The sequence below is a fragment of the Hyla sarda genome, chromosome 9, assembly GCF_029499605.1.
Source record: "Hyla sarda isolate aHylSar1 chromosome 9, aHylSar1.hap1, whole genome shotgun sequence".
In the NCBI taxonomy this organism is placed as follows: Eukaryota; Metazoa; Chordata; class Amphibia; order Anura; family Hylidae; genus Hyla; species Hyla sarda.
The window spans coordinates 43,003,156-43,030,534 of NC_079197.1; positions in this window are offsets into that span (position 1 = coordinate 43,003,156).

A 27,379-nucleotide genomic window follows, 5' to 3' on the forward strand; every position below is an offset into this window, starting at 1 on the left:
CTGTCTCTACGCAAGCAAATCAGCATGCATCGTGCCATTTGTGCAAGTGACTCGGAGGGACTCCCTGCCTCCATCTCCACTGCATACTACCACGGTGTGTCTGGGTCCTCTGTCTTGCCTTCCTCATAACCCTCTTGCTCCTCTGGCTGCCCCTGCTCCTCCTCTCCTGTCAGTTTACTGGAAAAACCACCCATTTGGTGAAACCTAAACTGTTCTCCACTGTGACCCTCCCCCTCCTCCTCCAGTTCAGCCCCCACAGGGCTCATTTGGCCGTGAGATGTAGGCGCCACGTTTCCAGTGGCCTAACCAGCCATTGTTTCCAACACGTGTTGTAAGATATGACGCAGTGGAATGAAGTTGTTCATCCCTTAATCCTGGCATTTTATTAATAATGTGGCTTCCTCAAAGGTCCTGAGCAAATGGCAGGTGTCTCGTATGAGCTGCCACTGGTTCACATTGAAGTTACATAGGGGAGTACCCTTATCTGCTTGGATCATCAAGAAATCGGTGATGGCTTTTCTCTGTTCGTACAGTCGGTCCAACATATGGAAGGGGAAATTCCAACATGTGGCAAAGTCACAAATCAGACTATGTTGGGGGATACCGTTCTGACGCTGCAGCTCAAGCAGGATGTGTTTTGCGGTGTACGAGTGGCTAAAGTGCATGCAAAGTTTCCTTCCCATTGTTAGGATGTCTTGCAAATGGGGGGAACACTTCAGGAACGCTTGACAACCAGATGAACATGTGTGCCATGCAGGGTGCATGGCTCAGACATCCCAGTCGCAGCGCAGGCAAGATGTTCTTCCCATTGTCAGTCACCATGGTTCCCATTTCCAGTTTTCGTGGAGTAAGCCATGCTCCAATTTCTTTAAGAATGACTTTTAGCAGTTCCTCCCTGTGTGACTCCGTTCTCAAGACAAACCATGTGAAGAACAGCATGACACAGCCATGCCCTGCACACATAGTATGCTGAAATGCCACTGAGTATTGTCTGGGCAGTGGAGGCTGAGGACACGGTGGAGGATGAGTAGGCTGAGTCGCACACTGTCACAGGAACAATGGCCTGAGAGCGTGGAGGAGGAAGCGGCGTGATATGTCCAAGTTGGTGTTGTGGCTGTGATGAAAACACATTCACCCAGTGAGCCGTAAAGGACATGTATTGTCCATGACCATAGTTACAACTCCAGATGTCGGCGCTGCTGTGCACTTTGGTACACACAGACATGCTCAAGGACTGGACCACATTCTCTTCCACAAAATTGTGCAGGACTGGTACTGCCTTCTTCGCAAAGAAATAACGGCTTGGCACTCTCCACCTCGGCTTGGCACAAGCCATCAGTTTTCTTGCCCGCCTAGTGGAGGAAGCGGCGGGTGTCTCATCCACTTTTCGGCTGGGCAGTAGCTGCTGACTGTCCTCTATTAGATCATCCTCAGTGAACAGTGGAGCTGAACCCACAGCATAAGATACTTCTGTAGGGGAGGAACAGCATAGGACAGAGGAAATGGGAGGACAGGGACTGCTCCCAGGCCATGCCAACTGAGGATTGTCTGAGGAACCCACCGACTGTTGACTAGGGGTGTCAGATTCACTTGTGATGAAGTGGATGACCGTGTTAACCAATCGATGACGGCAGATGGGTTGCTGGTCGAGACACGACCGCTAGCTGATACCGGGAGCTCAGGCCTCTCACTACGACTCCTGCTGCCACTCCTCCCTAGTCTGCTGCGACCTCTGCCTGATGAATTTAGGCCTCTGCCACTCCTCTGTGCATGTCCTGGCACTTCTCTGCCTGACATACTTAGTGCGTATATGAGGGGAGTACAAAATGATTCACGACGCTTAAAACAGTATTTGTCTAGAACAGCAGCAGGTGTTCACTTTTGACTGGCCTTTGAAAGTGTCTAGGCTCTTGACAGATTAACAGGTACAAAATAGTACACTACTTAGATGTAGGTATGTGGTATGCACTGATGAGGGCAGAAAAATGCTCTACAGTACACTTATAAAAGTATCTGAGTACAACACCAGCCGGTGAGTACTTTTGCCTGGACTTTCACAGTATGTAGGCCATGGACAGATTAACAGGTACAAAATAGTACACGACTTAGATGTACGTGTGTGGTATGCACTTATGAGGGCAGAAAAATGCGGTACAGTACGCCTAAAAAAAAAAAGTATTTTTGCACAACACCAGCAGAACAGAACACAACAGTGCTGCAGCACCAAAAAGCAGTGTACTAAACACAAAATGTCACTCTGTCAAAGACTATTAGAAATGGACTGCTGGGTATTATACCGTCTACAGACTAGTATAAACAGCAGATGATTTGTTGTGGAACAAAGACATAATTGCGCTGAAAAATTATTCCTGCCTCCTCTGCTAATGTTTATGAAGTTGATGTAGCTTGTTGAAATGTATGGGGCAACACACAGCTATCTGCCCCTCTCTGTAATACAATGCTGAAGAAAGTGACTGGGAGGTTTATGGCTGCAGTAAAAATCCTTTTCAGTGAAAAAAACACTGCTCTCTCTCTACCAGAATGCTGATGTGACTAGGATGTGATATGCTGCTGGAATGATCTTTTCTGTGTAACACACACAGCGATGTCTGTCCTATCTCTATGCAGTGTAATGAATGATATGACAAGCCGCAAAATGGCTGCCGAATATATAGGGCTGTGACATCACAGGTGTGACTGGCTGCTGATAGGCTGCATCCTGCATGTGATTCAGGGTCATCCCACCTACTTCCCTTCCCGCCTTGCCTTCCCGCCTTCCCAGCGTTCCTTGCCCCATGTACTGACATGTGGATCCTCCATTTTAGATGCCCTGGAGCCTGGACCGCAGTAAAGGGAGTTTAATGAAGCAATTTGCGCAATAGAATCGCGGTGATATTCACATTCGTTGCAAATGTAATATTTCATGAAATTCGTAATGAATTCGGGTTCGTCAGCTTCGAACGCTCATCTCTAAATGTACCCAAAGCTGACTTGAAATGGACTGAGTGTAATCGCTCTAAACAGGAATTTTAGCAACTGGGTCTTTGGGCCTGTCCCCATGAAGTTTCATACTGTGAAGTAAAACAAGGTTGTTTTGGTCAGCTCCCAAAGTCAAGTCTATTCCAGTTAAGTCTAGTCAAGCAGGTCACACAGCAAAGGTCTTGCCTCTGTCCTGTATAATTCTAGACTCTCTACTAAAGTCCTCCCTGTCTAGTCAGACCTGGGTGGGGAAGGGCAGGTGGCCTTGATTGGCTAGACTGCTCATTGGGTTTCTTACTCATCCTTCTACAGAAATAACATTAACTTCTTACATGAAAAATGCAATCACAATACATTTTGACATAGAGCTGTGGGGCCAGAAGCGTGCACCATAAAGTGACATCCACCTGACAGGGCAGGTATACAAGGGTGTTATGCTCCGGGACACCACAAATGCATTAATCGGGCACTGTCAGATACAAAAAACAATAGGTTTTGCAATTGCTTTCATTAGAAATAACTGACCCCCCCCCCCCCCCCCTGCCTGCTTGGACACTAGTCCTGCTGTGTCCATGCGTCATCACCTATGCCATGGACACACTTCCTTGATTGACAGCTGTGAGTGCAGGGCTCTCACTGTCAGCTCCCACTGTCAGCTTGTGTCCCGCCACTGTCAGTGAGGACAAACTGGGAGTTGTAGTTTTGCTAATGCTAGGGGAGATGTGAGCAGACAGCATACTGAGGGAGGGGGTGGAGACCTGGAGAGGAATTCAAACTAGTGAGCTAAATTAAAAGTGTAATAAAAAAAAATTATAAATGCTAGACACATAAAAATTAGATGTACATGTTCAGGATTAGGTACTGAGTGATATATTTAAAACATTGTTTTTGTTGGATCTGACGGGTACGCTTTAAAGATTATGTATTGTAAACTGGAAAAATTTACTGTATTTTTCGCCGTATAAGACGCACTTTTTCTTCCCTAAAACTGGGGGGGAAAAGTTGGTGCGTCTTATGCGGCGAATACCTGCGGCCATCAATGGCCGAGACCCGCCGCTAATACAGGACATCACCGATCGCGGTGATGCCCTGTATTAACCCTTCAGACACGGCGATCAAAGCTGATCGCCGCGTCTGAAGCCAAAATAACACTAACCCGGCTGCTCAGTCGGGCTGTTCTGGACCACCACGGTGAAATCGTGGCGTCCCGAACAGCTTACAGGTCACCGGGAGGGACCTTACCTGCCTCCTCGGTGTCTTCTCCGTGCCGGGATCCCCTGCGCTCTCCTTCGACATCATCACGTCGTTGCGCACGCCTTCATCCGTAGCGGCGTGATGACGGCGACGTGATGGCGGCGACGGGGAGCGTGGATCCCGGGGAAGCAGAAGTCTGGAGCATCGGGGACACCACGGGGACGCGGCGACAGCGATGGACGACAGTGGTGACGGGCCCGGAGCGGCAGGGACACATGAGTACTACCTCCTATACCAGTGGTATTCAACCTGCAGACCTCCAGATGTTGCAAAACTACAACTCCCAGCATGCCCGGACAGTCAACGAACAGCCAACCTATAAATTGGGTGCGTCTTATACGCCAGTGCGACCTATAGGGCGAAAAATACGGTACATTTTTACACTAGCCACTGGAGGATACAAGAGGTTGACACTTGTTTACTTTAGCTTACTTCTTAGCTTTGCTGTGTACCCCAGGACAGAGTCAGCTGAGTGAGTAGAATTAAAAAAAAGCTTTACTGCACTTCCAGAGGCCTGAAAATGGTTCTTTTAAACAGGCAGTTTATTTACAAGTTAATCAGTCTTTGCTGAAAGAACTGTTTAGACAGCCCAATTGTCTGGATTAAAGAATTATATAAACAATCGCTTGATCATTGTGTTTACATTCTTATCTATTGTCAGCAGCCATCACCTGTTTATGGATGGATTGGAGACGTGCTGCCAACAAAAAATTTTGTGCCCATATAAACTATGCAGTCACGCAATGAATTAGCATTTGCTAATTTATCAGCAGAAGAAAGGGCCCTTTACTGACAAAAATCAGGTGCAAACATTCCAATAAATGGCCTCACATAAAAGGGCCTTAACCTCTTCAGGACGCAGGGCGTATGCATACGCCCTGCATCCTGAGTCCTGAAGGACGCAGGGTGTATCCATACGCCTGTGGGAATTCCGGTCCCTGCCGCTAGCACCATAGAGGCTTCCTAAATGCGACATGCCCCCAAAAAGCATTTCAGAAAAATTTGCTTTCCAAAAGCCAAATGGGGTTACAAATTCTGGGGGGCATTTTCTCCTATAACCCCTTGTAAAAATGTAAAATTTGGGGGAAAACCAGCATTTTAGTGAAAAAAAAAAATAATTTACACCTCCGAATTTAACAAAAAGTCATCAAACACCTGTGGGGTGCTAAGAATCAGCGGACCCCTTGTTATGTTCCTTGAGGGGTGTAGTTTCCAAAATAGTGTGCCATGTTGTTGTTTTTCTTTTTTTTTTTTTGCTGTTCTGGCACCATAGGAGCTTCCTAAATGTTACATGCCCCCAAAAGCCATTTCAGGAAAACTCACTCTCCAAAATCCCATTGTCGCTCCTTCCCTTCTGAGCCTTGTAGTGCACCCACAGAGCACTTGACATCCACATATGAGATATTTCCTTACTCGAGAGAAATTGGGTTACAAATTTTGTTTTGTTTTTTCTCCTTCTTCTTCTTTTAAAATTTCAAAAACTGGGTCTACAAGAACATGCGAGTGTAAAAAAATGAAGATTTAGAATTTTCTCCTTCACCTTGCTGCTATTCCTGTGAAATGCCTAAAGGGTTAACACACTTTCTGAATGTCATTTTGAATACTTTGGGGGGGTTCAGTTTCTATAATGGGGTCATTTATGGGGTATTTCTAATATGAAGACCCCTCAAATCCACTTCAAAACTGAACTGGACCCTGAAAAATTCCGATTTTGAAAATTTTTAGAAAAATTGGAAAATCGCTGCTGAACTTTGAAGCCCTCTGGTGTCTTCCAAAAGTAAAAACATGCCAACTTTATGATGCAAACATAAAGAAGACACATTGTATATGTGAATCAAAATATAATTTATTTGAAATATCCATTTTCCTTACAGACAGAGAGTTTCAAATTTTCATGAGGATTTGGTGATTTTTCACCAAGAAAGGATGCAAGTAACAACGAAAATTTACCACTCTGTTAAAGTAGAATATGTCACGAAAAAACAATCTCGGAATCAGAATAATCGGTAAAAGCATCCGAGTTATTAACCCCTTAAGGACTCAGCCCATTTTGGCCTTAAGGACTCAGACAATTTAATTTTTACGTTTTCATTTTTTCCTCCTCGCCTTCTAAAAATCATAACTCTTTCATATTTTCATCCACAGATTTTCATGAGGGCTTGTTTTTTGCGCGACCAGTTGTCCTTTGTAATGACATAACTCATTATATCATAAAATGTATGGCGCAACCAAAAAACACTATTTTTGTGGGGAAATTAAAACGAAAAACGCAATTTTGCTAATTTTGGAATGTTTCGTTTTCACGCCGTACAATTTATGGTAAAAATGACATGTGTTCTTTATTCTGAGGGTCAATACGATTAAAATGATACCCATTATTACATACTTTTATATTATTGTTGCACTTAAAAAAAATCACAAACTTTTTAACTAAATTAGTACTTTTATAATCCCTTTATTTTGATGACCTATAACTTTTTTATTTTTCCGTATAAGCGGCGGTATGGGGGCTCATTTTTTGCGCCATGATCTGTACTTTTTTTTGATACCACATTTGCATATAAAAAACTTTTAATACATTTTTTATAATTTTTTTTCAATAAAATGTATTAAAAAAGTAGGAATTTTGGACTTTTATTATTTTTTTTCGTTCACGCCGTTAACCGTACGGGATCATTAACATTTTATTTTAATAGTTCGGACATTTACTCATGCGGCGATACCAAATATGTGTATAAAAAAAATTTTTACGCTTTTTGGGGGTAAAATAGGAAAAAACGGACGTTTTACTTTTTTATTGGGGGAGGGGATTTTTCACTTTTTTTTTACTTTTACTTTTACATTTTTTAACATTTTTTTTACACTTGAATAGTCCCCATAGGGGACTATTCATAGCAATACCATGATTGCTAATACTGATCTGTTCTATGTATAGGACATAGAACAGATCAGTGTTTTCGGTCATCTTCTGCTCTGGTCTGCTCGATCACAGACCAGAGCAGGAGACGCCGGGAGCCGCACGGAGGAAGGAGAGGGGACCTCCGTGCGGCGTTATGAATGATCGGATCCCCGGCACCTGAGGGGTTAATGGCGGACGCCCGCGAGATCGCGGGAGTCGGCCATTGCCGGCGGGTCCCTGGCTGCGATCAGCAGCCGGGATCAGCCGCGCATGACACGGGCATCGCTCGGATGCCCGCGGTTATGCTTAGGACGTAAATGTACGTCCTGGTGCGTTAAGTACCACCGCCCCAGGACGTACATTTACGTCCTGCGTCCTTAAGGGGTTAAAGGGGTTATCCAGGAAAAAAAAAAAATTTATATATCAACTGGCTCCAGAAAGTCAAACAAATTTGTAAATTACTTCTATTAAAAAATCTGAATCCTTTCAGTACTTATGAGCTTCTGAAGTTAAGGTTGTTCTTTTCTGTCTAAGTGCTCTCTGATGACACTTGTCTTGAGAACCGCCCAGTTTAGAAGAGGTTTGCTATGGGGATTTGCTTCTAAACTGGGCGGTTCCCGAGGCACGTGTCATCAGAGAGCACTGAGACAGAAAAGAACAACCTTAACTTCAGAAGCTCATAAGTACTGAAAGGATTAAGATTTTTTAATAGAAGTAATTTACAAATCTGTTTAACTTTCTGGAGCCAGTTGATATATAAAAAAGTTTTTTCCTGGATAACCCCTTTAATGCATGAAGTGACAGTGGTCAGAATTGCAAAAAAGGGCTCAGTCCTTAAGGTGAAAAAAGGGCTGAGTCCTTTTTCACCTTAAGGACTAAGCCCTTTTAAAGGGGTACTCCGGTGTAAAAAAAAAGTTTCATATCAACTGGCTCCATAAAAGTTAAACAGATTTTTAAATTACTTCTATAAAAAAATCTTAACCCTTTCAAAACTTAGCAGCTGCTGTATGGTGTAAAAATCCCAGTATGGTGTAAAGTTCCCAGTCAGACATCATCCAATACTGCTCATTATAGCTTCTGTGTAGCTATTAGCTTACTCCAATCACGTGTCCTATTATTAAGTTATGCGTCCTTAGCTAAAGCTCCCGCTGTTTCAGAGCTCTGTCCTGTCAGAGTCTCCTTACAGTGGAGCGTAATAGCCATGCAATACCTGGAGCTCAAGCCTCGTTTTTACATGCACTGGACGCAGCTCTGGTCTTTAATCATTCTGTGTACTATTTATGCTTGTAATTTATGGTTTTTACCTTCCTATTTTTTTATCTATGGTTATACCAGTTTCTAAATATACCAGTGTGTGTAAAAGTATATGTTTTTAAATCTTGCTGTGTCAATTTGATTACTAGTTTTTTGTATTCCACTGCTCATGACCTTGATCTCTGACCTCACCTCCATTTTGTTGTCAATCACTACACATATAAATACCCTTCTTGTCTGTATTTTTGTATGTACATTGTCAATCTGAAGAAGAGGTGTATAACCCCGAAATGCGTTATTGCCATCCATCAACAAAGTTGCCGTTTACTTCACCTCTGCGACCTGGTTGTGCTGTTTCCATTGGATACCTGAGTGCCTGCTGCCAAATCTTTTTCTCCACTCTTCACCTCAGCAATTCTACACGGCACCTGCTGGTTTTTCCCTGGGACCTTCTGGGCTGCATAGGATCTACATTATACTTCTTACCCCGATACGGGGTGATATTTGTATTTTCTATACACTCAAGGTGAGCCTGCATTTTCCCCCTTATAGGGGATCACTTGTTTTTGGGTAACGCACAAGGCGCCGTCCTCTGGTCTTCCATTTTTCTACTTCTGCACGCAATCACTGAGTGAGGCCGGACAGCGCTGCGGCCAGTGATTGGTTGAGGGGGCAGTTCCTGCTAATAATGCTCGTCTCAGAAGCAGGAGGAAGCAGTGAGGAAAAGGACTGGATGATGTCAAACTGGGAGTTACGAAGGATCTGAAAAAGTGAATAGGATTTATTTCTTAACTTTGATACCACCCCCTAGCCATTTATAAAAATGTAATATCCCTGCCCAACTCCTTCAGCTGCCATAAAGTGAGCACACACACGCAACTCGCTGCTATGTGTAAAGAAAATACAAGAAAAAATATGGGCCTCCAGTATGGCTGCCTCGATGAAGGAGTTTCAAAATAAATAACTATAAACCTTTCAAAAATATATAGAGCAAACAGTACTTTTCATTTAGACGGAGGGGGGAATTTATTATTGGCTTCTGTCTTCACTTTGGTGAATATTTTTGGCATATTTTTTGGCAAATTTGCACCAAATTTTTTAACATCCCTGTATCTCAATTGATTTTTGAAAAACTGACTTGGTGGATATTTTTTTACAAGTGGTGCATGCAGTGGTCAGATATTTATGAAGTGCGAATTTCCCCCTGGAATTCTTGTCTACAAATGCATGGGGAGCGGCATTAGGCCCAACCACGCCCTTCTGATTTCTTGCAGCTGGGTCGGGCATGCTCACCTTGTTTGGTAATTCATGCAGTCCAAGCACCATCTGTAGACCTGCATCACTGGTACTTGCTCTACCGGCACTAGTTGGCATCTGAACATTTAATAATGTTAAACAATGAGTGTAATGAATCCATGGCTTGAAATCTCAGCACATTCTGTAATGATTTGTAAAATGTTAATTCCGTCTTGAATATAATATAAGGGAAATGCGTTCTCCATACCAAATGTGGACGAGATGGGAATCTATAGAATAATATATTCAATCCATAAAACACAGCTGTTGCAGCTGATGCTCAGGCCAAAGGCCAGCAGGACCCTCTGGCAGACAAAGCGCTTGCACAGTGTAAGCATAAATGTTCTTTTTATTTTACGACTCCTGAAGTTGTAAGCTTTATACGTATGAAAACGAAGCAGAGTAATTGTTCCCATAAATGATACATTTATAGTTATCAAGATTTCACAGCGAGGGATTGAATTTTTGCAGTGCTCTTTAATGTGCAGTTGAACGCTCACTTCCTTTTACACCTCCTACAATCTGCTTCAATGGTTGTTTTCAAAATATGTAGAAACTGCTTTGTGTGAATAATTGCTTCATGGTAACTTGGATCTAAAGGGGCCATATGTACAAACACAATGCGTTTAGAAAGTCTGTGCAATAATTCACATGCGGTGAAAACAATGTTGTCATGAGGTAAGCGCAACGACCCCTTCAAGCATAAAATGGAAAGCTCACATTGCTCCAAAATCTATGTGTATAGAGTGATTTCTGGATTCCTTTTCTACAAAAATCAGCTGTTTTATCTGCACATCAGTCAGGGACTATTTTTAAGCCACTAAATATGTGTCAATATATTAGTTTAATATGACAATAGAAGAAAGTACAAAGAACGCATTCATCCGGTTTCATGCCAAAGAAGGTGTAGGTTTATTCCAAGCAGTACATGGAAATCAAAGGCTCAGGTCGGGGAAGGAGAGAAAGCATGAGCTCAGCCTAGGAACGACTGTCCCGTTTCGTGGGTTCTCCGCTTGGTCACGCGTGACCAAGCGGAGAACCCGCGAAACGGGACCATCGTTCCACGAGCTCGGCTGAGCTCATGCTTAATCTCCTTCCCCGACCCGAGCCTTTGATTTCCATGTACTGCTTGGAATAAACCTACACCTTCTTTGTCATGAAACCGGATGAGTGCGTTCTTTGTACTTTCTTCTATTGTCATATTGGATGCATAATTTTTTCTACATGAACGCACCCCCAACACAGCCACATCACTCGTCCACACGCATCCACCTGTTTCCACCTCAGCACCACAGGAGCATTTCCGTTACCACAGTGCAGGCTGCTTTTTTCTATGTTATCGAAATATATTAGTTTAGTTTAGTTATACCACATTTTGCAATAGATTTCCTCTGTGGCTTCTACACTGCAAATCAACAAAAATTGACAGTATAGTCCATATGGATGGTAAAACCTACACTAACAGTGCAACAAACATCACAATAAATGGGATCAAAATTACTTAAAATCACAAAAAAGGCCATATGCACTAGTTACTGGTACATGGGCAGGTTAACCTCTTGACAACATTGGACTTAATTGTACTGTATGTCCAGATTCCCTGGATATATCATGCTAAAACTTATCCCCTATCTAGAGGATACAGGGGGTCCGAATCACTGGGACCCCCATGATCTCCTGTACAGGGCCTGGGCTCTCTCTGGGAGAGCCCCATCACGACCCCCCCACAAAGTGGCGTCCGACACGCTCCCTCCATATGTCTCTATGAGAGAGCCGTTAAGCTATCTTTGGCTCTCCCATAGAAATATATGGAGGGGGCGATTCGGCTTCCACTTCGTGCAGGGGTCGTGACGCGCCACTGCTGGAGAGAGCCAAAGCCCTGTACAGGAGATCACAGGGGGTCCCAATGGTGGGAAAATTTGGAATTGTCGTAATCGTATGGACCTATAGAATTGATCCTTTACGCATAACGGCATAAATGCAAAACAATACCAAAGTCCAAAATTGCTGATTTTTGGTCAAATAAAAAACCATGTAAATATCAGCCTGCTGTGATGTGAGAATACCCCCCGCTTGTGTCTTCCATCTACCTGCCTTCCCGCTGATGTCCTTATGTGTCCTGTAATCTGTGAGTCTTAAAAGTTGCATCTGTGTCCCCAATTTGGAGGTGAGTGCTCCGTTTCTTTGTTCTTTGGAGAAGGTCTAAGGTTCACAAATAATATTTTTTTATTTTTCTGTGTGGTGTGCCACGGGGTGTGATGTGAGGTGTAAGGGGGCAGATGTTATGGCCCCAGGGGTAGATGACATTAACCTCTTCTTGTCGTGACACCAGGGCGGGGTTTGGCCTTATAACCACCCGAAGGTAGTACCGCTAATCCTAGGTTAAAGGGGTACTCCGGCGCTAAGACATCTTATCCCCTATGGATAGAGGATAAGATGCCTGATCGCGGGGGTCCCACCGCTGTATATTGCAAAATGAAAGGCATCATTACAAAATACCACTGGTCCTGCAGAAAACAAGCCCTCATATGGGTCTGTAAATAAAAAAGTAACACAGCTATTGCTCTTAGAATGTGAGGAGGTAAAAAAAAATGAAAACAAAAATGACATGCTATCATTATTCTGTAGGTCCATACGGTTAAAATGATTCCCTACTTATGTAGGTTTGATTTTGTCGTACTTCTGAAAAAAATCATAACTACATGCAGGAAAATTTATACGTTTAAAAATCTTCTTCTGACCCCTATAACTTTTTTATTTTTCCACATACAGGGCGGTATGAGGGCTAATTTTTTGCAGTTTTTATCAGTACCATTTTTGTTTTGATCGGACTTTTTGATCACTTTTTATTCATTTTAAATGGTATAAAAAGTGACCAAAAATACGCTTTTTTGGAACTTTTTTGCGCGTACGCCATTGACCGTGCAGTTTAATTAACGATTTTTTTTATAGTTCGGACATTTATGCACGCGGTGATACCACATGTGTTTATTTTTATTTTTATTTACACTGTTTTCTTTTTTTTATGGGAAAAGGGGGGTGATTCAAACTTTTATTAGGGAAGGGCTTAAATGACCTTTATTAACACTTTTTTTTTGCAGTGTTATAGGTCCCATAGGGACCTATAACACTGCACACACTGATCTCCTATGCTGATCACTGGCGTGTATTAACACGCCTGTGATCAGAGTTATCGGCACTTGACTGCTCCTGCCTGGATCTCAGGCACGGAGCAGTCATTCGTCGATCGGACACTGAGGAGGCAGGTAAGGGCTCTCCCGGTGTCCTGCAAGCTGTTCGGGATGCCGCGATTTCACCGCGGCGGTCCCGAACAGCCCGACTGAGCAGCCGGGTTACTTTCACTTTCACTTCAGACGTGGCGGTCAGCTTTGATCGCCGCGTCTGAAGGGTTAATGCAGGGCATCACCGCGATCGGTGATGTCCTGTATTAGCCGCGGGTCCCGGCCGTTGATAGGCTATCAACGGCCGGGACCGACCCGATATGACGCGGGGACACCGCGTGACCCGCAGCATATTGCGGGAGTCGGCGGAGGACGTAAATATACATCCTTCGTCGTTAAGGGGTTAAGGCCAAAATGGGTTGTGTCCTTAAAGGGTTAAAATCTATTCCCACCATGATGTAGACCAGCCACAATGCTATGTGAGGAAGGTTGCACATGTACAAAATACATATGAACAGTTAATAGGCTAAAAACCAGCATGGTGCACTACACGTTATCATGTAACTGGCACCCTTTGTATGCCTTGTCTATATGCAGTTATAATACTAAGCAGCTACCCCCTAATGAATAGTAGGCATGTGAGTGGATGTTCATCAGTATTGTGCACCTGGGTGACCTCCCCCCATATAGCATTTTGGCTGATCTGCATCAGTAGGAATAGGTGCCCAACCTGCCCTTACACCAGCAACTAGTAAATACTGTATGGTCTCTTTTCTGTGATTTTCAGATTAAAGAGAAACCTTTAGAGATGTTCGATGTTTCAGCGCAGACTTTTATACATATTTATTGACTTCTCAAGGCCTACTATGTTCATTTATTTATTATTTTTATGACTTAATTTCCTAGGTTTTTACGATATTAATAACTCTTTATGTTTTGACTTACTTCTTCAGCTTTAGCATTTACACTTCTTGGTGATAAGGAATGTGCAGAAATTGTAGCCATAACTGCTCTTCTTAGAATTAGTATGGCAAGCTGACCTGATTGCTGTTTTTTATTCATATACTTCAGCATCTATTTGATAATACCCAGCAGACAGCCTGGTGCTGTTGATGAATATATCTGCTCTGCCTCACTACTTTTAGCCCTGTCCCTGATAATATTGTATTTCGCTATTGCATACATTCAGAGGTTGAAACATTCGTAGAGTTTAATACTGTATTAATCATTTAGGGCATTGATAGATTTTCTCTGCTTTTGCAATTTAAAAAAAAAATCAGAATGTGGATCCAGCAATTTTAATGAGAACGGTTTTGATTTTCTCAGTTCTCAGTTGAATCACAGAGGATTTAGAAAATATACAAACACAAGTGTGTGAAGCAATAGAACTAAAACTATTTCCCATGGGCGTCATTCCTCCACATCTACAGTATCTATATACATACATCACAGTGCAGGCAGTGTATCGTCAGCCGCAGCAATGTCTCGCCTTAGCCGGTGATAGGCTGAGCGCACTGCCATGTAAGGAGCCCGGGCAGCAGGGAGAAGACGGGCCCGAGCTCCTTACATGACAGTGCGCTCAGCCTATCACCAGCCGAGGCGGGACATCGCTGCGGCCGGCGATACACTGCCTGCACTGTGATGTTTCGAGCCTAAGAAGCCAGAAGCCAGCAGCACCGAAGGAACGGGACGCCGATGTCTCCGCAATGGGGGAATGAAGGAAGGTGAGTTAAAGTTTGTTTTTTATGTTTTTGCAGCCCGGGCACAGGGGGACTTTACGCCGCAGTTCTCCTTTAATATCATGAGCAAAAAAAAAAACATCATTGGGTGTTAGTGACTGATGGGGGTGGTCTTGCAAGTAGTAGTTGTCTTGCATAATGGTTTAGATAAAGGGCAAACAACAAATACTCAACAAGACAACACCGATTGAGGGGTATATCTGAAAAACACAGGACAAGAAAATGTTGTAGGAAGAATTCTACAATACACCAGAAAAACATCAAGTGTTTAAACCCACAGACAAACTGGACAGTATCTATATAACCAGCACCTAAAAGTTGTGTCACAAAGTTTAATTGGTCGGGGAGAACAAGCGCAGTGAAATGCATGACAGCATGCTGTACTCTCCGGCTCTCTGATCTTAGTCTTGCTGCTTCATTATAAATCTGTGGGGCAGCGAGACAATCATCCCTAAGAGCTGAGGAGGAAAGCTTGCTACCGCGCCATTTTTTCTCCGGATCTCCTGACCCCAACCATTCAAAACATTTGACATGTCTCATGGCAAAAGTTTTTTAAATAGCAAGGACACTTTAAATAGACTAAGGTATCACCTGAAACCAGGAACAATAAAAGCCCAGAATGGGTTATACTCCAGCAAGAAAATAGCCCTAAGCAACTAAACATTAAAATATATAGAAAGATGCCTTGACAGGAGCAGTCTTGCCATGAAAAATATACATAACAATTTAAATAAAATGATGAGACCAATATGATGCCAGTACCAAAATTGTGCTAGGTATCTTACTGAGAATAAGAACATAACACAGGCATATACAATTATAAGTCTATCGTATAATATAGATGGAACCGGCTACTACCAAGGACCATAAAGGGGTACTCCGCCCCTGGCATCTTATCCCCTATCCAAAGGATAGGGGATAAGATGTTAGATCGCCGCGGTCCCGCTGCTGGGGACCCCGGGGATCGCCACTGCGGCACCCCGCTGTCATTGCTGCACAGAGCGAGTTCGCTCTGTGCGTAATGACGGGCGATACAGGGGCCGGAGCAGCGTGACATCATGGCTCCGCCCCTCATGACATCACGGCCCGTCCCCTTAATGCAAGTCTATGGCAGGGGGCGTAACGACCGCCACGCCCCCTCCCATAGACTTGTATTGACGGGGGTGGGGCGTGACGTCACGAGGGGCGGAGCCGTGACTTAACGATGCTCCGGCGCCTGTATTGCCGTCATTATGTGCAGAGCGATCTCGCTCTGCGCAGTAATGATAGCGGGGTGCAGCAGCAGCGATCCCCGGGGTCCCCAGCAGCGGGACCCCAGCGATTTGACATCATATCCCCTATCCTTTGGATAGGGGATAAGATGTCTAGGGGTGGAGTACCCCTTTAATTGCTGAAGGTGTGAGTGTGGAGCAGCTAGAGATGCCAGATGTGGTGCTCTGTTTAAATCCAGTGTATGTATGGTCTAGTGTGTACATCAGTCCATAAAACAACGATATTTGTAGAAGATAGAAAACGGCACTCACCATCAAAGGCAGGTAAAATCTTTGTCTTTATTTCATCATTTAAAATATGATATAATGTGCCAGCAGACTAGCTGGAAGAGAGGAGGACGAGGAGACTGCAGCTACTTCCCGCGCGTTATTCGCTTCGTTAAGCTATTTTCTAAATCCTCTGTCAAACATGAGAAGGTAAATAATACCAGGCATGAAGATAGAGGGAAATATCAACATCAAGTCATTGGTGTTCACTAGTTAGCAGCAGTGAAGATATATAGTAGCCTTAAATAAATAGAAAAATAAAAAATAATTATGAATGATAAATGAAATATATCACAGTGATCAGATGAAGAGATAAGATAAAAGAACTAATATGATGCAATGGCACATGGAAACAGTCTGCTCTCCTGTTATTCTTTTTGTTTTATTTTCACTTAAAGTGCAACTGTCATCAGGATTTATGTACAGAGTGTAAATGCTGTGTATCACAGTAATGCAGCCATACCTTTGAATACCTAATCAGTGTGTGGTGAGGGTGTTGATGGTAAGGGCAGATGTTATTACCCTAGGGGCAGATGGCATGAACCCCTTGTGTTTGTGACACCAGACGTGCTTATCCTCCAAACCACTCGAGGTATGGCCGCTGGTTCCTGGGCCAGGCGCGGGGCAAATAATCACTGTGATGTAAGGTTACAGAACAATGGCAGCTTTACTGAGGCAGACAGGTGTTATAGTCTTTACAACTCAGTTAGGCTCAAGGAAATGACCGGTAACTTTAGGAGACTTGCGGGCTCGCTGGGACTTGTAGTGGACTTGGACTGAAAAATGCAATCCCACGCTGACTTTAGACTTGACTATGACTGACTAGACTTCTCCCCTGTGTTTGCTTACCAGGCTTTGACTTTCACCTGAAAGGGGTTCACGGTCGGTGGAAGCGTAGCTGCGTGGATAGGTCTTGGTTCTCCCGTAGGACACCAGACACTCTCAGGTCTTGACTGTACTGCTCCTCAGCATGGTCTAAACTGAAACTAAACTAGCTCCTTCCAAGGGAACAATTTGGAGGACTCCCATAGGTCACCCACAAGTCACCTGGTCACTGGCACCTTCCTTGGTTACAAAGGCTTAGTAGCCACATTTAAAGGCACATTAACATCAGGAAGATAAATTAATAAATAATGTGGTGGAGGCGGGGTGTGTGGTGAAGGGCAGATGTTGTTACCCTAGGGGCAGATGGTATTAAACCCTTGTGTTCGTGATGCCAGGGCGTGGTTTAGCCTTAACCACCCAAAGGTATACCACTGGATCCTGGGCTAGGCAGGAATATGGTCAGGTCAAAAAAGCAAGAGGTCTGGAAAACTGTGGAAAACACACAACAGAAATGCTTTCTCTAGAGCTAGTGAGCACAAAGATCCGGCAAGAACAGGAAGGAAGTGTGGGGTTAAATAGACACAGGACCAGACAAGCACCAACCAATGGTGCTCTGGCCCTTTACGTCTGAGGAAACCGGCGCGCACGCCCTTGAAAGCGGGGGCACACACGACAGCAGGGAACAGTGGAGGGGACAGAGAGCCCGGCATTCCCATGCGGGTGCGTCCCGCGATGCGAACAGCGGCAGAAGCAGCACGTGATGACGAGGCCGGAGCGTGCTTGCAGCCACCACATCTGGCAGTAGTGCTACTTGTGACACCTATTTTACTGCAGTTTTGTGGTGTTGATTTTACACGGTGTGAACCCAGCTTTAGAGTTAGGCCAGCTGTCATTGTAATTGGAGTGGTTATAAAACTGTCAATGTTTTTTTTTTTTTGCTCAGTCATTCATCATATTCAGATCTAGAGATAATAACGTTCTAATGAATGCCATTCAAATGTGATTTTGTCAGTAATTACAGACATAGATTCTTCTGACTGTTGGGCTGCTTCTCTGGCTTAGGACTGGTTGCACTTTGCTAAGTCTTGTACACAAAGCTTACACTACAGTACACAAAGCTTATACTACTGTGGTGGCTCGGTACAGAACATGGTTCTCGACAGTTCCTAAGGTCCCCTCAGGTAGAGTCCCTCAAGTCCACAGGGCTCTCCTGCAGGGTTTTCCCCTAGGTCATTATTATGGTATCTATTGTACATTGATTATGTATGTTTATTATCGGAATTGTACAGTGAATATAAGCTATGTGCAAAGGTTATTAGGATGTTTAAACTTTATAGGACCTTCCTAAGGTCATGTGACATGGTCATGTGATATGTGATCACCTGATACCCAATGGGCTTTTAGTCCAGCCCCCTGATATATAAAGGGCTGAAGCCTCCACACTAGGTCTCTTCTCTCTTCACTTCCTAGACAGTAAAGCAAGCACAAGTCCTGTATAAGTTCAGTCCAGAACAGCTAGACCAAAGCCTACAAGTCTGCAGCCACATCAAACCTGTAAGGCTGCTTTCAAACTATGAAGTTCACACATTAATAAACGTATGTTATGTATTGTTAACGTACGTTTAATAATGCGTGAATTAACGGACGCTAACAAAACATCCATCATGTACTGACGTTTTAACACCTCTGCCTAGAGACTCCCACAGCCAGGACTACTACTACTCCCATCACGGAACAGACTTGTTTCCATGATGGGAGTAGTAATTCCCTAGCTGCAGGAGTCTGCCTTTGGCTGGGGAGGTTACATTAGTGTTTGTACTACTACCCCCTGTTATGATTCGGCTGGCTGGAGGTGGATCCTCTGTGTCAGAGAGGGATTGGCATGGACCGTACCAGTGGACCGATTCTAAGATGCTACTGGTATTCACCAGAGCCTGCCGCAAAGCGGGATGGTCTTGCTGCGGCGGTAGCAACCAGGTCGTATCCACCGGTAACGGCTCAACCTCTCTGACTGCTGAGAAAGGCGCGGTACAGAAGGACAAGGCAAGAGCAAGGTCGGACGTAGCAGAAGGTCAGGGCAGGCAGCAAGGGTCGTAGTCAGGGGCAACAGCAGAAGGTCTGGAACACAGGCTTTGAACAACACAAGGCAACAAGATCCGGCAAAGCAGTGAAGGGGAAGTGAGGTTATATGAGCAGGGAGCAAGTGGAGGCTAATTAGACTGATTGGGCCAGGCACCAATCATTGGTGCACTGGCCCTTTAAATCTTAGAGAGCTGGCACGCGCGCCCTAGAGAGCGGAGCCGCGTGCGCCAGAACGTGACAGCCGGGGACCGGGACAGGTAAGTGGCTTGGGATGCGATTCGCGAGCGGGCGCATCCCGCTATGCGAATCGCATCCCCGTCGTGAATGTCAGTGCAGCGCTCCCGGTCAGCTGACCGGGGCGCTGCAGAGAGGAGAACGCCGCGAGCGCTCCGGGGAGGAGCAGGGACCCGGAGCGCTCGGCGTAACAACCCCATCATGGAACAGAGTCTGTTCCATGATGGGGGTTGTAGTACAGGGGCTGAGGCATTGATCGCACCTGGTCTCACTTCTGACACCCGATGCGATCACAAAGTATTTTTTACTTTCATTTTTAAATTCCCCGCGGGGATCCCTGAATGGCCGGTACTGAGGAGCCATTCAGGGATCCCCGCGGGGGGAGTGGGGGTATAGATATATACTTATAAATGCGATGGCGGGGTCACACTATGCGCTGGCGGGGGTATATATTTTTATTAATGCGCTGGCTGGGGTCATATTTTTACTAATGCACTGGGGGGCTAGATATATAGCGCTCTATGACCCCCCCCCCCCACACACACACACACGCAACACTTTTAATATACATATGTCCCCTCACATTGTCAATTTTAAAAATCCTGCGGGGATCTCTGAATGGCTCCTCAGTAACGGGCATTCAGGGATCCCCGCAGGGAATTTAAAAATTTAAGTAAAAAATACATTGTGATCACAGGGTTGCGGACCATGCCGCCCGCTTCCCTGCTTAATAACTTCTGATCGCATCGGGTGTCAGAAGTGAGACCCAGTGCGATCAATCCCTCAGCCCTGTACTACAACAGACTCTGTTCCATGATGAAGGTAGTAGTAAAAACACGAATTGTAACCTCCCCAGCCAACGGCAGATACCTGCATTGGGGAATTACTACTCAATAGTTAAATGTATGTAAGGAGTCTCAGGCCATACATGTGCCTAGTAGTCACTAAACCTCTCGGCAATAGATAGTAGGAAAGAACTAATGTCCAAACTTGGACAGAGGTGCCTTATTAAAACATAACTTTTACTAGAAATGATTAAGAATAGATGAAATAAGAAAACAAATAATAGTGCACAAAAGTGGTGGAAAACAAAAAAGATACAAAATATACTATCTGTTATGTAGCAGTAAATACAGCCGTGTGTTCACACAGATGGTACAAAATATGCTCCTATTTATTATCACAGTGGAGTTTTGATTTAATAGAGTACACCATACTCCACTGACTATTCAAAGACAGTGCTCGCTAATCACAAACACGTACTACTAAGTCCTTATTCCCAACGCGTTTCCATGCGGGCAACCGATACAGATTATTATTCCCCGCACTTCATCAGGGGATATAGAATATAGCATAAGAATATTGGAGCAATAGCCAAGAAATAATGAGATTAGAAGGAGGGGCCCATCATCATATCAACAAGGTATATAGTCGCATATGGATACATCCATGGGCAAATTAAATCACCCTCAAGGAAAATGATCCCCAAGTAAATCTTATCTATCCAGCCATCTGATATAGTAACCCCATGCTTCTGGGTAAAACAGACCTGTGGAGACAAAAAACAAATAAAGATTTCCCTTAGCAACACTGGGTTCACTTACCCCTTATGTCGCCCCTCAGGGAAATTAGAAATATTTACTCACGGGCTGCTGGATAGGTAGGAGAGACCCCGGGGAACCGACTACTGAAATAACAATATATCCGTGCTCAATTCATCTATACACAAAAGCCGCAGGGTATCATCTAAATCGTAAGCACTTAGTAAAATAATCCTAGAGGGCGTACATACCGTGTCGGCGAACAAAGCAATAAGCTGTCCCTGCAGTGGCAGGGGGTCCCGGAACGGTGTCCAGGTAGTGAGCGTGTTAGGTGAACACGCCGGCGTCTCACTAACACCGGCGCGCATCCTATTTACGTCATCGGAGGCCCGTCCCCATGACGCCGCGGCTGGGGGCGCGGCCTCCACACGGAGCCGGATAGTAAACTGGCCTTGATCCGGCCCATGATAGGTAAGACGGCGGATGCGATACCGGTTACTTGTCTACAAAATAATAAACCAATAGACTCCTGACTTAGGCTAAACATAGGGACATTCGAAACCTTATACACTATCAGCAAATTCACTATATCCTTATCTCATCATTGTCATCTATAGCATAAAGCCACCTTATGTTTGTTCATATGTACCGCTAGGTGTAACCGGGATTAGTATCTACCATCACCCCTAGCAACCGACATAGGAAAAAGCATATATACCCATGAAGGAGTTTAATCCAGTGTAAATCCCACTCATCATAATTTACACTGGATTAAACTCCTTCATGGGTATATATGCTTTTTCCTATGTCGGTTGCTAGGGGTGATGGTAGATACTAATCCCGGTTACACCTAGCGGTACATATGAACAAACATAAGGTGGCTTTATGCTATAGATGACAATGATGAGATAAGGATATAGTGAATTTGCTGATAGTGTATAAGGTTTCGAATGTCCCTATGTTTAGCCTAAGTCAGGAGTCTATTGGTTTATTATTTTGTAGACAAGTAACCGGTATCGCATCCGCCGTCTTACCTATCATGGGCCGGATCAAGGCCAGTTTACTATCCGGCTCCGTGTGGAGGCCGCGCCCCCAGCCGCGGCGTCATGGGGACGGGCCTCCGATGACGTAAATAGGATGCGCGCCGGTGTTAGTGAGACGCCGGCGTGTTCACCTAACACGCTCACTACCTGGACACCGTTCCGGGACCCCCTGCCACTGCAGGGACAGCTTATTGCTTTGTTCGCCGACACGGTATGTACGCCCTCTAGGATTATTTTACTAAGTGCTTACGATTTAGATGATACCCTGCGGCTTTTGTGTATAGATGAATTGAGCACGGATATATTGTTATTTCAGTAGTCGGTTCCCCGGGGTCTCTCCTACCTATCCAGCAGCCCGTGAGTAAATATTTCTAATTTCCCTGAGGGGCGACATAAGGGGTAAGTGAACCCAGTGTTGCTAAGGGAAATCTTTATTTGTTTTTTGTCTCCACAGGTCTGTTTTACCCAGAAGCATGGGGTTACTATATCAGATGGCTGGATAGATAAGATTTACTTGGGGATCATTTTCCTTGAGGGTGATTTAATTTGCCCATGGATGTATCCATATGCGACTATATACCTTGTTGATATGATGATGGGCCCCTCCTTCTAATCTCATTATTTCTTGGCTATTGCTCCAATATTCTTATGCTATATTCTATATCCCCTGATGAAGTGCGGGGAATAATAATCTGTATCGGTTGCCCGCATGGAAACGCGTTGGGAATAAGGACTTAGTAGTACGTGTTTGTGATTAGCGAGCACTGTCTTTGAATAGTCAGTGGAGTATGGTGTACTCTATTAAATCAAAACTCCACTGTGATAATAAATAGGAGCATATTTTGTACCATCTGTGTGAACACACGGCTGTATTTACTGCTACATAACAGATAGTATATTTTGTATCTTTTTTGTTTTCCACCACTTTTGTGCACTATTATTTGTTTTCTTATTTCATCTATTCTTAATCATTTCTAGTAAAAGTTATGTTTTAATAAGGCACCTCTGTCCAAGTTTGGACATTAGTTCTTTCCTACTGGGAATTACTACTCCCATCATGGAAACAAGTATGTTCCATGATGGGAGTAGTAGTTGTCCCTCAGCACTGCAGGAGTCTACTGATGTCACCTCTTCTGAGCATGCTCAGTAAAAATAATGTCCGTTATAATAACGAGCATTAACAGGTGTATTTACTACCGTATGTCAGCCATAGACTTCAATGTTAAAAATAACATACGTTAATTTACCCGTTTCTTGTGACGTGCGAAAAATTTGTGCATGTCACTTTATTTCTCCCGTCACAACTAACGTACGTTAGTCATGACGGGCTATAACGTGTGACAAAGGGTAAACGAAAAAACCCATTGACTTGAATGGGGTTGTTTAACATGTGTTAATAATTATGTTTCAAACGTACGTGTATTAACGGGAGAACCTCATAGTGTGAAAGCAGCCTAAGTCTAATCTATGTTTACAAGTAAAGTCTCTACTGTCCCTACCAAAGTCATAACAGTAGCAAATTGTCCTGCATCGTCATTATTACCACTACAAGTCCAAGGGGAGAGGTTCCAAGTCTGAGAGGTTCCCCCGTGTCTCAGTCACCTCTGTGGAAGTTGGCTCTCTGTAAGGCTGGGTTCACACCAAGTTTTGTAATTACGATTCCCGTATACGACTGGGAGGAGGGGGGCGGGGCTTAATCGTGGCGCCCGCACTCAGCAGTATAGGGGAACCATAAATAATGCATGTCTATGAGTCTATGAGCCTCCGGTCGGCTGCGTTTTCGGCCGTATGCGATTTCCCGACCGCAGGCAAAAAACGTGTTCTTTTCCCGTTTCAACTTCTTCATTCACTTCCATCCTTCAGACAAGAACATCAGGGCTGATGCACTCTCCAGGTCCTCTGACGTCATTGGTTTGGACTCCACGCCTAGGCATATTATTCCTCCTGACTGTTTGATTCCTGCCGCTCCTGCCGAGATTCAGCAAATTCCTCCGGGAAAATCCTTTGTGCCCACCAGATTGAGACGCAAGGTCTTGAAATGGGGTCATTCTTCCTTGACAGCAGGACATCCTGGAATACACAAGACCCTACTTATTATTTCCCGGCACTACTGGTCGCCCCATCTTGAACGTGATGTTTCTGATTTTGTTCGGTCCTGTGCCCGTGACAAAACTCCTCGGCAAAGACCTGCAGGACTCTTACAGCTTTTAACCATTCCAGAGACTCCCTGGTCCCATATCGCCATGGATTTCATCACCGATCTGCCACCTTCTCATAATAACACTGTCATCTGGGTCGTGGTAGATCGGTTTTCCAAGATGGCTCACTTCATTCCTCTACCAGGTCTTCCTTCTGCTCCACAGCTGGCGAAGTACTTCTTGTCGCATGTCTTTCATTTACATGATCTTCCACAACATATCGTTTCGGATCAAGGTGTCACGATTCGGCTTCCAGGTAGTGGATCCTCTGTGTCAGCGAGGGATTGGCGTGGACCGTGCTAGTGGACCGGTTCTAAGAGGCTACTGGTTTTCACCAGAGCCCGCCGCAAAGCGGGATGGTCTTGCTGCGGCAGTAGCAACCAGGTCGTATCCACTAGCAACGGCTCTACCTCGCTGACTGCTGAGAAGGCGTGGGACAGAAGGACTAGGCAGAGGCAAGGTCAGACGTAGCAGAAGGTCGGGGGCAGGCGGCAAGGTTCGTAGTCAGGATGGGTAGCAGAAGTTCAGGTACACAGGCTTTGGACACACTAAACGCTTTCACTGGCACAAGGCAACAAGATCCGGCAAGGGAGTGCATGGGAGGAGATCAGATATAGCCAGGGAGCAGGTGGAAGCCAATTAAGCTAATTGGGCCAGGCACCAATCATTGGTGCACTGGCCCTTTAAGTCTCAGAGAGCTGGCGCGCGCGCGCCCTAGAGAGCGGAGCCGCGAGCGCCAGCACATGACAGCAGGGGACCGGGACGGGTAAGTGACCTGGGATGCGATTCGCGAGCGGGCGCGTCCCGCTGTGCGAATCGCATCCCCAACGGCCAAGACAGTGCAGCGCTCCCGGTCAGCGGGACTGACCGGGGCGCTGCAGGGAGAAAGACGCCGTGAGCGCTCCGGGGAGGAGCGGGGACCCGGAGCGCTAGGCGTAACAGTACCCCCCCCCTTAGGTCTCCCCTTCTCTTTGTCCGGTAACTGCCTGCCCTGGGATGAGGACACCGGGAAAGAATGGAGGGTTTCCTCAACGGCAGGCAGTACAGCAGGAGTGGGAATGGGGAGGGAGGGCAGAGGGCGAGGCCTGGCACGGGGCAGTGTGACACCAGGACGGGGGCCATGGGGAGGCACAGAGGCTTGCCTGACGGGACTGGGAGGGGGGGGAGAGGCACTTCCTGTGGCAGGCAGAGTCCCAGTTCCTGATCTCCCCGGTGGTCCAATCAATGGTGGGGGAATGAAGCCGGAGCCAAGGCAGACCGAGGAGGACCTCAGAGGTACAGTTGGGGAGAATGAAGAACTCAATCCTCTCAAGGTGGGGTCCAATAGACATGAGGAGGGGCTCTGTGCGGTAACGCACGGTGCAGTCCAATCTGGCTCCGTTGACCGCGGAAATGTAGAGCGGCTTGACGAGACGGGTCACCGGGATGCTGAATTTATTAACAAACGACTCCAAAATAAAATTTCCAGAGGCACCGGAGTCCAAGCAGGCCACGGCTGAGAGGGAGGAGTTGGCTGAAGAAGAAATCCGCACGGGTACCGTGAGACGTGGAGGAGCAGACTTGGAACCAAGAGACGCCACACCCACGTGAGCTGGGTGCGTGCGTGCGTTTCCCAGGCGTGGAGGACGGATAGGGCAATCCACCAAGAAATGCTCGGTACTGGCACAGTAAAGACAGAGATTTTCTTCCCTACGACGATTCCTCTCTTCCTGGGTCAGGCGAGACTTATCCACTTGCATGGCCTCCTCGGCGGGAGGCCCAGGCGTAGATTGCAACGGATACTGTGGGAGAGGTGCCCAGAGATCTAAGTCTTTTTCCTGGCGGAGCTCTTGGTGTCGCTCAGAAAAACGCATGTCAATGCGGGTAGCTAGATGGATGAGTTCTTGCAGATTGGCAGGAATCTCTCGTGCGGCCAGCACATCCTTGATGCGACTGGATAGGCCTTTTTTAAAGGTCGCGCAGAGAGCCTCGTTATTCCATGATAACTCGGAAGCAAGAGTACGAAATTGGATGGCGTACTCGCCCACTGAAGAATTACCCTGGACCAGGTTCAACAGGGCAGTCTCGGCAGAAGAAGCTCGGGCTGGCTCCTCGAAGACACTCCGGAGTTCAGTGAAGAAGGCCTGGACTGTGGCTGTGGCAGGATCATTGCGGTCCCAGAGCGGTGTGGCCCAAGACAAGGCCTTTCCTGAAAGAAGGCTTACTACGAACGCCACCTTAGACCGTTCTGAAGGAAACAAGTCCGACAACATCTCCATATGCAGGGAACACTGAGACAAAAATCCACGGCAGAGTTTAGAGTCCCCATCAAATTTGTCCGGCAGGGACAAGCGGAGGTTAGGAGCGGCCACTCGCTGCGGAGGAGGTGCAGGAGCTGGCGGAGGAGATGGTTGCTGCTGTAGCAGAGGCAGAAGTTGCTGTAACATGGCGGTCAACTGCGACAGCTGCTGTCCTTGTTGGGCAATCTGCTGCGATTGCTGAGCGACCACCGTGGGAAGATCAGCGAGACTTGGCAGCGGCACCTCAGCGGGATCCATGGCCGGATCTACTGTCACGATTCGGCTTCCAGGTAGTGGATCCTCTGTGTCAGCGAGGGATTGGTGTGGACCGTGCTAGTGGACCGGTTCTAAGAGGCTACTGGTTTTCACCAGAGCCCGCCGCAAAGCGGGATGGTCTTGCTGCGGCAGTAGCAACCAGGTCGTATCCACTAGCAACGGCTCTACCTCGCTGACTGCTGAGAAGGCGTGGGACAGAAGGACTAGGCAGAGGCAAGGTCAGACGTAGCAGAAGGTCGGGGGCAGGCGGCAAGGTTCGTAGTCAGGATGGGTAGCAGAAGTTCAGGTACACAGGCTTTGGACACACTAAACGCTTTCACTGGCACAAGGCAACAAGATCCGGCAAGGGAGTGCATGGGAGGAGATCAGATATAGCCAGGGAGCAGGTGGAAGCCAATTAAGCTAATTGGGCCAGGCACCAATCATTGGTGCACTGGCCCTTTAAGTCTCAGAGAGCAGGCGCGCGCGCGCCCTAGAGAGCGGAGCCGCGCGCACCAGCACATGACAGCAGGGGACCGGGACGGGTAAGTGACCTGGGATGCGATTCGCGAGCGGGTGCGTCCCGCTGTGCGAATCGCATCCCCAACGGCCAAGACAGTGCAGCGCTCCCGGTCAGCGGGACTGACCGGGGCGCTGCAGGGAGAAAGACGCCGTGAGCGCTCCGGGGAGGAGCGGGGACCCGGAGCGCTAGGCGTAACACAAGGTGTGCAGTTTGTCTCTAAGTTCTGGCGAGCCCTTTGTAACCGTCTGGACATCAATC